This window comes from Dipteris shenzhenensis, chromosome 1 (assembly GCF_047967505.1).
Source record: "Dipteris shenzhenensis isolate YYH24624 ecotype China chromosome 1, Dip_SZ_1.0, whole genome shotgun sequence".
Classification (NCBI taxonomy): domain Eukaryota; kingdom Viridiplantae; phylum Streptophyta; class Polypodiopsida; order Gleicheniales; family Dipteridaceae; genus Dipteris; species Dipteris shenzhenensis.
Window position 1 is genome coordinate 2,243,357 of NC_141596.1, and position 11,087 is coordinate 2,254,443.

The following is an 11,087-nucleotide window of genomic DNA, read 5'->3' on the forward strand; positions in this document are numbered from 1 at the left end:
AAGGAAATTCATGGAAGGAAGGTGGAAGAGAACTCCATTTGGGGAAGAACAGAGAATCTAACAAGAATCTTCAAAGAATCTCTTTCTAGGCACTAGGATTCTCAGCAACCTCTAATATCACGTGTGAATCCATAGAGAAAAAAATGAGGCACAAATGTAAAGCTTTATTCAAAGAGTGGTTACATATATAGGCAACTGCCTCCATGTTGGTAAATCCCAGATCCACAATCATCTCCATGATTATCTCAATCAGTCACCTCCAATGATCACTCACACATTCAACCAACCTGACACACCTAACTGATGACTCACTAGAACCTTCTAGCACACCTACACTCACACACTCCTTGCATAGGACTCCAAGCCCATAGGCATACACTCACACACACATCAATTTGCCCCTTCAAGAAGTATGACCATTTTATCTAAAAACTAAAAAAGCAGCTTGAAATTTCGTTGTTAGGTCAGCCTTAAAACTTTTCTTTTTTGGCAAAAAAGTAGTGTGTATTTAGTGCTTTATATCAAGTCATACATCAAAAAAGATAGTACTAGAACTGACTGTTGTGGCTAAAAGGGCCCTTACATCTTGAAGATCAACAAAAACATAAACTCCTAAAGAAGACATCTCAAGGATGAAATGAAAAGCTAGAGGTATCTTCCTTGAAATCTGAGGCAGCAGTAACAAAGGTGTTTGAAGAGTGTCCCTGGGCAATAGTAGTGTCAGTAGAATGACCATGAGCAACAAAAAGGCCCTATAGAGGGTCAATAGACATGGATGACAGCTGGGTAAGATCAGCAGGGATAGGAGTATTCTGAGCAAAAGGGCCAAAGCCATGGATCTAGTTTTTGGCTCCTAGAGAGGCAACTTGAGGCTATTTAGATGAGTCAACAGCCATAGAAAAGGAGTTAAGTGTCCCTGGGCGTGTCCCTAGGCAATAGTAGTGTCAGTAGAATGACCATGAGCAGAAAAAGGCCCTAGAGAGGGTCAACAGACATGGATGACAGCTAGGTAAGATCAGCAGGGATAGGAGTATTCTGAGCAGAAGGGCTAGAGCCATGGATCTGATTTTTGGCTCCTGGAGAGGCAGCTTGAGGCTGTTTGGATGAGTCAACTACCACAGAAGGGGAGTTGATGGAGAGGCTCCCAAAAGTAGAAGTAACCTGTATGGAACCAGCAATAGCAACAAAAGTAGAGGGAGCTTTACTTGTAGAGGCATGAGGTGTTGATCCTATGGAAGAGGGAAGGGGTTCACCAGTTGTGGCAGATCTTCTTTGAAGAAAAGGAGGAAGCTTTGCATGATCATCTGAAATAAAATAGGAGAGCTTGTGTCTGGCAATATCTGTACTTAACCTTTGATGTTCAAGGTTGTATGCACTAATGATGAAGTCAATTCTCCTTTTTTCCTGTTCCACCATGTAGCAAACATAGCATCAATAGAAAGATCTTTATGATTAAATTGGAAATTATTCCTAGATATCCAAATGAACCAGAGTGCATGGGCTCTAATGATAAACCTATCATCATTCAACTTCCACCTTTTGTTAAGGGTTCTGAATAAATCCTCCATATCAGTAGTAGGAGTTGGGATGGGTAATAAGGAGGAGCACCCCACCCAACTAAACCCCTTGTGCATGCATAATATTGACCCTCCCTTCCAATTCACATCTCCTTGCCATAATTCCAATCTTTCCATAATCAATCTTTGCTGTTGGTTGGTTAAAGAGAACTCCCTTCTAATTTCAAGCTAGGATTTCCATCTGATATGTTGTCTATTCCACAATTGCCCCCAAGTTTGAAGACCTTTCTTGAACAAATTAGCTGCAACTGTAAACTGATCATCTGACAAAGTGGCAAATCTAAAAATGGAGGAGACCCAAATAGAATCAACTAACATGAAGTTACCTTCCAGTGAAGAGGATATAAGCTTTTATCTCTTCAAAAGCTTCCCGAATGGACTTCCATAGGGGACTCCCCTTGGATTTACAAGGTTCAGGGTTAAAAAGAGCAGAAATAAAGGGATATTTTTTTCCAGTTGGGTGCCTTGCATGGTCTGATATAATTCATATTTCTCAAGAGCAGCTATGCCCAATCCTCCTCGGGATGAAGAGCAGCTTTGATGATCCAAGTGACATACATTTTTTTGGCAGTAGAGGAGATGTCAATCACCTTTAACCCCCCTTCCTCTTTGGGTTTGATATAATATCCCCATCTAACCTTAGAGATTTTGTTAGACCCCCCCCATAAGAAGGATCTACATAGTCTGATAAATCTGTCCAAGCTAGTTTTGGATGGAGACCAACAAGATAGATAGAAGATAATAATAGGATAGAGACAATAATTAAGAACCATTTTCCTACCTACCAGATTTGCTTGGAAGCTTCTCCATTTGTCTAGTTTTTTTGGAATCTATCCAGTTCCCAATCCCACCTCTGCTTCATTGTGACATCAAATCTCATTGGTATCCCCAACAGTCTAAAAACTGTACCTTTTTGTATCTTCATGCATCCTAATTGTTGGAGGACCACCTGGTCTTCCCCATTGAGAGTAGCATATCCTGTTTTGGAGTGATTAATACATGAACCTGAGGCTTGACAAAAAACTTCAAGGTAGTCCATTACATAGATGACATCTTGATCAATGTTTCTAAGAGTCAGTGTGGTATTATCAGCAAATTGTTGGCATAATAATTGATTACCATTACTCAATTCAATCCCTTTTAGAGCTCCCTTTTGTATCTGACTTCTAAGGAGCCATCCTAGAGAATCTGCAACAATTGCAAATAAAAGAGGAGCTAGAGGGCAGCATTGTCTAATTGATCTCTTGAGGAAGAAAGGGTCACTCATAATACCATTAACATTGACTTTGGTAGTAGCATTAGTAAGCAAAAGCTTAACACTAGAGACAAATAACGGGCCCATACCCATATCCTATAGAGACCCATTCCAACCTGTCATAAGCTTTATCAAAACCCACCTTAAGAAAACAGATATCGTCTTTGGTTTCCTTATCATACTCACACCCTTCTCAGACTCACACCCTTCCCAGATATTGATGATGGCTTCCAAAAGGTGACGTCCTTGATGAACCCTTTCTGCTTTGGTAGAACCCAATCCTTCATTTTGTCTTGAATCTTTCTTATAGATACAGTTTAACATTGTGAGGGGTCTCTAGTTTTTTAACTCATCCTTAGGGCACTCCTTAGGGATCGGTTTTATAATTCCTCCATTTATGTGAAGGGGAAGCAATAGGAAGACCATCTTCCCCCGGAGTCTTCCCATCTACCATAACATTCATAGCTTCTTTTAACTCTTCTAGACTGAAGGGTCTTTCTAGATAGGGGAGGTCAAAAGATTTAACAACCTTATCCCTTATTATTTGGCAGAGCTGTCTTACTCACTGGGTGTCCTCATTAGGGGGGAAAGTGTTGGAGAGTAAATCCTTGAAGTGATTTTGAATATAATCAATATTTTCCTCAGGATTGCTTAATTGAGAGCCATTTGGTCCTTTAAGAAAAGAAATCTCCTGTTGACATCTTTTCCTTCTGATAATTTTGTAGGTTTCCTTAGTGGGCCTGTCAATCTTTTCTGCCCACCAGCCTCTATAGTACACTTTGGACTAATTTAGTTTAAGTTGTTCTTGTTTTTTGAGGTCTCTTTTTGCCTTATTTAATTCTTCATGAGCATCTTCATCACCCTCTCTAACTTTTTGCTCTGAAGTGCTGATATTAACTTGAATATAATCCATCCTTTGAGCCTTGATTTGTGCCCTTTAAGATATTCTGAGTATCCTTGATAGCCAATTCCCAAGCAAGTGATGCTAATGTGTGCTTAGAGAAACCTCTATGCCAGGCCACCTTGATTAGTTTCTATACACTCTTAAACTAAAAAAGTTTAGGATTAGCATTTTAGGATTAGCATTGAACCAAGAGGGACTCCTCTCCCCAGGTCCAAAATCACATAGGCTTGTGATCTGACAAGCTTAAAGAAGACTATGTTACAACTCTTAGAGAAAGTTGTCTGTTCAAGGGGTTCTGGGAAATATAGAATCTGTCAAGTCTAGCCTCCCTTCTGTGCTCCCCTATCTGACTGTTGCACCAAGTGAACTCTCTATTATTACTGACATCAACCATCTGCCAGTGCTCTTTATTACAATATTTCCAAGCAAGTAATTTAGATCCTCTGATGCATGTGCCCATCCCCTTCCATCTATCGGCTTTGCTCTCTACCATATTGAAGTCCCCCATTATTATGTAATTGCCATCTGGGTATTGTAGAGATTCCCATATCGGCCTTAAAACTTTAGGTAGAACTCAAAGTAACAAGTGCAAGTTCTAATCCATAATAACTGCAGTTTTTTCAAAATATTAAGTTATTATTGCAAATAGTCAAAATCCAAAAATCTCTCTCTCTCTCTCTCTCTCTCTCTCTCTGCCATCTTTCAAATAGTGACTTCCTTCCACAGAGTTTGGGACTTACCTCATTGGAGACTTCTAAGGCTAGGAGTCATCCAAATGACTAGAAGAGGGCGGGGCAGACACATGGTATGCACATATATCCACCTGGCTTGCTAGGCACGGTATCTAGATAGACAAACTTCCTCTCTTTCAATATAGCATGGACGCACCACCTGAGTTGATCCCATGAGATAAGATCAACCCTATCATGGTATACACATATATCCACCTGGCTTGCCAGGCACGGTATCCAAATGGACAAACTTCCTCCCTTTGAATACAGCATGGACGCACCACCTGAGTTGATCCCATGAGATGAGATCAACCCGATCATATGGTTAGATCTCCTCTAGCTCCACACATCTCAGACTTGGGAAGGGGACTGGGAATTCCCCTCCAATATCCAATTCTATTGCAACCACTTCCTGAGAGTATTGGATAAGAGATTCATCATCAAACCCCAGTACCTCGAGGACAAAAGAGTCTCACATGCATTGAGGATTGCCATTGGATAGATGCAAGTTTTGTCCCTCTATATTTGCCTAGCCTATTATGAGATGTGGGGATGCTACCACTATCTCTACCTAGAGAGGAGTGGCTTCAGTCCCCACTATCACGCAAAGAGGGCCAACTTAACATTGAAAAAATCAGAAACAGGTTGGATCGGGGAAAGCAACCTGTACAAATGAAAGCGATTTGACAGGTTAGACCCGGTCCAACTTGTCAAATCGCCTTCATTTGTACAAGTTGCTTTTCGAGGCCTTTTGGCCTTTTTCGAGCCTCCAGGGGCTCGTTTTTTGCATTTCAAAAGTCTTCTCGAGGGTTTTGGCCCGGTCGTGACACGTTGGTGATGACAAAAATACCAAATTTTTCACCATGCATCAGTGGGGTTATCTTATATTTTATTGATTTAGAGGAAAGAAAAATGAAGAAATAGTGAATTTCTCTCAGGGCCCCAAAATGAGCTCCCTTTTTTCCTAATGTATGATCTTCAACACCTCACAAGCAATGTCCCATCGCCATAGCTTCACATACTAAGATGAGCCAGTGGAAATAGTGCAGTCTTACATATATTTGGGGTAGGGTTCACAGAGCCAAGTTTCATGATGACCCATGCAGCTACAGCACAACTCACAGAGGCAGTTCTTCAAGGCACAATTCCAGGACCCTCCAATGAAGGGTTCTCTTTTTCACACCCTAGTGAGACCGACCGCAATGTATGCAGCACCTTTCTGGGGGGAGTGACATTTCAGTTACAGAGCGGAAGAGATTTGAGAGGCTATAAGTGACTATGGGATCTAGGATGATTCAGAGTAAGCCCTCAGTTTTCCATAAGATTATACAAGCAGAGTTCGCCATGACCCCTCTCCAGGTTGATGCCATCTTTCAAGCAGTGACATTCCTCCATAGAGTCTGGGACTTACCCCACCAGTGGAGATTACCAAGGCTAGCATTGGAATCCTCTAGGAGACTGGTTGAGAGCAATGTTGATACAACATGGTACGCACGGGTATCCACATGGTTTAGTAGTCACGGCATTCCGATGTACAGACTTTCTCCCTTTCAATACAGCATGGATGCACCACCCGGATGCACCACCCGAGATGATCCCACGAGATGAGATCAACTCTATCATTCAATTGGACCTCCTCTAGCTTCATACGTCTAAGGCTTGGGGACGAGAGGAGTTCCCCACCAAGATCCAGTTCTACCATGACTGCTTTCTGAGGGTATCAAAGTATGGTCTCATCATCAAACCTCAGTATGCCGAGGATAGGAGAGTCTCACATGCACTGAGGATTGCCATCGGACAGTTGCGAGTCTTAGCACATCACCTGAGGATTAAGGTAGGGAGACTACAAGCATAACCAAAGAGCAGAGGATTTGCAGACTAAACCCAATGGGGGAGGTCAAGACAGAGGAGAACTTTCTATGTGTCTCTCCGCTTACACGGCTGGTCCATTTTCTCGACCAGGTCTGTGCTGGGCTCTATCTCATTTGAGATGCAATGACACAGAGACATACTGATGCGATAGACTAGAGAGCAGTAAGAGGCGATGCCACATACCACCGAGATCGATCAAGCACAGACACGTGTTATAGACTTCTATGCAACTGACTCAACTACTACAAGGGAGGTTGAGGGAGAGGAGCTTGATGAGACGAGAGCATCATGGATTAGTAGTGAAAGCCAAAACTTATAGGAAATGGATAATACTTATGTATAACTTGCTGCCAGTCAATTTAAGAGGATTTGGAACTTTTGATGTCAAAAAATAAGATTTGGGAGGAGAGTTTTAGTTAGTATTGAAACTTTGGTTAGTTCCTACTTGAGTGAGCACACTTCGGAAGTGCTACTCAAGTGTGAGCTACTAGCATGAGAATTTAGCAAACTAACTGCTTGTGGTGATAGTCTAAGACAAGGGTCCACTGTATATTGGTTTGCCTCCAACTAAGAGCACACATGCAAAACATCCATAAATGGCATTCAAGCCCTTGCAATGAGTTAGCAATCACTGGAGTGGAGTCATATTCACTCACAAGAAAATCAAGAAAGGATTTAATTTGACAATTTTACATTTGCATGAATTTGCCCATTAAAAAACAGAATTTTTTGTTTAAATTAGTGTGATTATAGTATGAAAACATGAACATGAATAGATAAGTACATAAAGACCACAAAAACTATTAATGCTAATTAACACCTTGCCAAAAGTAAAATAACTTTTACCACCAATAATTATCAAATTGCCCTTTGTATCAACAATACTGACACTAATAATATGGTTACGAGTTAGTTGTGCTGCTTGCTTTTCTTTTAGCATCGCCAGAAATGCCTTGTTGCCACTAGTAAATGCCTTGTTATTGCTAAGATTTTTAATTTTATTACAACTAATGTTCTAGAGTAGTTTCCCTACGCAATGTGTCGGTTTCTCACACACTCTTAAAAATTGAAAGAATAGTAGCCTTTGATGAGATAAAGCAATTGGTGGACTAGGAAAAAGCTAGACCACAAACTTAGTCAAGGAAGAAAGTGGGAGAAAGAAGTGTTCATTATGCTTGTGAGTATAGGTTTCTACTTCATTATCTTGCATATATAGACACTTATTAACTACAACTTCATGTGTCATTGTGACTATCACTTGAGTATGAGCACCAAGTTATTAGTACTTTGCCATAGGTTTGAGCCATGGGAAGGAGATTGGCTTTTGCCCTTAATTTTTGTTGCTAATACAAGATGCCTTGCATACGTTTGGATACACCTATAAGATATTGTGATGCAAGAGCGTATATGCTCATGGTAAGAACGAAGAAGCTTGGTTGTAGAGTAGAGATTAATGAACTAAGCTCAATGAAGCAGCATGGATAATTTTGTAGGGACATCTATTCTAAAGTTCGAAAAAGGTGGACATAGGGGGGAACCAACTCCAAAGATAGGGATTGTCACCTTCATTGTCCTAGTTTCCTTGTGAAATAAACATTTAGGCATTGGAGAGATATGAGTTACAAACTGAGTTGAAGCTCCTCCACCTTCCATCCTTTGCAATTGTGAATACTTGTACAATTTCCATGGTGGAGACTCTCTAATATCTCCTACGTTGAGTGTTGCAATGCTACAAAAATGTGTAAGAGGATGTTTGTCTTTGTGTTCTTTAGTGGTCGTATGTATGGTGTTGAGCAAAAAATATTGCTTTAGAGGGATTTAGAACATTTGATCGATGTGAGAAGCTGCAAAATTCATGCATAATGCAACATATGATAGTTTTTTGTACATGCTTTGGTGGTTGAAAAGAGGTTGACTACTTGTGGGGATGTAATAGAGATCTGTTATGAGACTTCTTAACCATCGCAGTGGTTGAATGTTGATCCAAACTGACGAGGTAGCGTACCAAAATTATTAAGGCGATTGACATGCAAGTCATTTTGCATGTTGTGGAAACTGTATGTATGTTGAAATTAGTGTACTTGAAGCTTCCACATAGCTTAATTTCATTTCTCAAAAAATATAAATGTGAATTTTATGAATTCTTTTCTGCGCACTCTTTTAAACATACTTTGATGCCACATCATGTAGAAGAAATGAACCCACATGCAATGTGTTTAAAAGCATGTGCACATGCCTACCTATGCCCATTGGCATCAAAGCACAATGATCTATTCTATATATATTGATATCAAAGCCTAGTGAAGATCCAAGGTTAAGTGAAAGGCTAAGATGTACCTCAATAAGAACGATCTATTTTGTTATGATTGCCAATTGAATTGGTGCAAAGTTGATATTGCGACAGTTGCATATTGAGCTATCATGGCTCTACAAAAAGCAACACAACACCAATAGATCAATGAATTGAAGGAGAAAAAGAGCTCCAACATGCTAGAAATATGTTTACATATTTGGTGGGTGCAAAAGTGAATCCTCTATCAACTAATTAGTTGAATGGTGCAACACAAAAAGGGCCTATCTAATCAAAAAAGAAGGCACTATGCATAAAAGGGGTACATAATGCTAGTTTAGCATCATCTCCCAAAATCCCAAGTAGAAGCCTTGTTGTGAAGACAAAGGGAGACGTTGCATATTATGATGGCTCATTGGATGATGATGTGTTATTGTGCTAGTTGCTCAAGTTGGAATTGATGCCCAGAGATTGGATGATTTGAATAGGTTTTGCTCACGGAAGTTGAAAGGGAAATACTCTCTAGAGTCTCTGCCATCTCAAAGAAGAGACTTGGTGGATAGGGTGAAGAAGAATTTTCTTCCCTTTGACTATGATTTATATAAATTTGAAGCAAGGATGGGCCCAAAGCATGAAGCATTCCATGGAAATATTCTACAAATATCCATGAAGTTGGACATATAGGAAAGTAAAAGTATACAGGCCATGAATTTTATCATGGGCTAAGAGGCTTCAACAAGTTACATGTGACAGAGGTTGAACTAGTCGATGTGAAAGGAGCTAGCTAGTTAGTCAGGATAGAAATGAACAAACTAGTTATGATATAGAAAAGCAAGATGCAAAGCAATCCTTTAAAGGAGGCAAAATTTACAAAGGTCCAAGGGGCAACATGCATCTCATGATGAAGGTATGAAAGAGGACACTTGGTATGAAAGAGGACACTTTTTCCAAAGGTCTACAGGACGATATGCATCCAATGGAAGGTATGAAAGAGGACAAGGAAGTTGCACTAGTCACACCATTTGCTACAATAAAGGAGTGCAATGGAGCTAACTAGTTAGTCAAGATAAAAATGAGCAAACTAGTTATGATATAAAAAAGCAAGATACAAAGCAATCCTTTAAAAAGATGAGATGCATGTTGCCCCTTGGACCTTTGGAAATTTTGCCTGATGGAAGGTATGAAAGAGGACACTTTTTCCAAAGGTCTACAAGACAATATGCATCCAATGGAAGGAATGAAAGAAAACAAGGAAGTTGGAGTAGTCACACAATTTGCTACAACAATGTAGTGCAAGGCCACAAGTCCTTTAAATGCCCAAACTAGGAAAAGGACAAGACGACGACACAACAAAGAGAACTTGCTATAGTGACTAAATAGCCCAAGAGTAGCAAAAGGCTAAGATTGCAAAAGAGAAGTGTCTCAACGACGATTGACACTATGGGACAAACTCAATGCAAAGATGCCACATACATACATACATACATGCATGCATAATGAATAAATAATTAGATAAATGCATATAGAGAAATTATTTATTTAATTAATTAATAGCAAAGGTAGTGCACATCCGATCATGGGTTATATACCCTTGTGTAGTCTTCAAAATATTAAATACTCTTTGCTACAAGTAGTCGTGCATACAAACCATCAAGCAACCAAGGTACACTAAATGGGTAAGCTTTTTATAGGATTATACAAACCATCAAGCAATCAAGGTTCACTAAATGGGTAAGCTTTTTATAGGATTTTACTTTTGTGATTAAGCACAAATTGAAGTCACAAACAAAAGAGCACTGTTGGTCATTGAGAAGACCGAGGGGATTGAATTTCAATAGATGACGATTATAGGATTATAGGATTATACAAACCATCAAGCAACCAAGGTACACTAAATGGGTAAGCTTTTTATAGGATTTTACTTTTGTGATTAAGCACAAATTGAAGTCACAAACAAAAGAGCACTGTTGGTCATTGAGAAGACCGAGGGGACTGAATTTCAATAGATGACGACTTGAAGTGCCTTGAGTCTTCTTTCTTTTAGCTAAAACCTTGTACAAGTCACTTCACACATACCCAATTGCAAGATAGACGCAAGTCTTCAAAGGTTGAACATAGAATCACTTGATTACATATGTTCTTGTTATCTGCGATTGAAGTGCATCTTCCTTACGCGTTCTTGGAAGTGCCTACAAGTAGAAAGCAAGATAGTGGAGAATAGATGAGATAGGCACGATGTGATGCACAATATTTCTTTCCTTTAATGTGGAGAAAAAGCCATTCTTCTACAACTCGAAATTGATCCCTCACTACACTATCTTGTCTCTTGCCTTGTCAACATTAACTCGAAGTGTGAAGCTATGATCCAAAATACAATATTGCTTCTGAAGCTTGACATGCTTGCTATCTATGCTCACTAATGTAAATCTCTAGTGTCCATAAGTAGCCCTACTATGAT